Source organism: Belonocnema kinseyi, chromosome 2, assembly GCF_010883055.1.
Source record: "Belonocnema kinseyi isolate 2016_QV_RU_SX_M_011 chromosome 2, B_treatae_v1, whole genome shotgun sequence".
Lineage (NCBI taxonomy): Eukaryota > Metazoa > Arthropoda > Insecta > Hymenoptera > Cynipidae > Belonocnema > Belonocnema kinseyi.
The window spans coordinates 92,654,170-92,655,089 of record NC_046658.1 but is presented as its reverse complement, the minus strand read 5'-3'; positions in this window follow the sequence as shown (position 1 = coordinate 92,655,089).

Genomic DNA, 920 nt, shown 5'->3' with positions numbered 1-920 from the left:
TATTTTTATATTATTTTCCAAGCCAGCTCAATAAAATATATTTACTTGAAAATTTCATGTTACGAACCAAAAATTATTCATCTGCACCAATGTTCACTAGGGTGGTCCAAAAAAGCATTTGGAAAATTTTGTTGTGTTGAATTTTTAAGCTCTCATCACCCAAATTTGTTTGAATAAAAAAATACTTTGTTTTGTTGGGGAAAATTTGTATTTCGAGGTGGCAGGAACCCCATGATAGGGGGTTCCATTATCCAAAATCCAATAAGGGTAAGGTAGACAAATCACATGACCACTTTTAATTTACGTATCAGCTCCTCGCCTGACCAGTGTATTCCTTAGAGTTCCGGAACTTTTCATCCTGCTATTCGGATTTACAATGTCATTAGGAGCAACTCAAGATCACAACTCTACCGCCGATCACCGCACAACTTCAACCATCACACCAAAATAGGCCATCACACGGTTACCAATACTGCCGGCGATCGCACGTCCATCATACCAGCATCGGCCACCTGACGACCATTACACCACCGTCGCCTATCGCTCGACCAACACATCACCATGCACTCCGAATACCAAATTACATCTGGCTCTAAGATGCCATCTGATTTTACACTATACCCTGCTAGAAAACTGTGCTGGATCCCGTAACTGTCTCTGTACGTGTTCCTTTGCCATAAGAAATTGAGACACGAATCTGTACAGGAACATGCAGAGGACGAGGGAACCCTTACACGTCCTAAGTAGTCACGAATGAACATGTAGGGGATCCTCCAAGGTGAATACCAGGTGTATACATATGAAACCGGTATTTTTTCAAGACAAAAACACATTTATTTCAAGAGAATGATAACAAATATTTTATTCAAAGTATGCGCCCTCGCTGGCTACACATTTTGTCCACCTCTCAGGCAATTTAT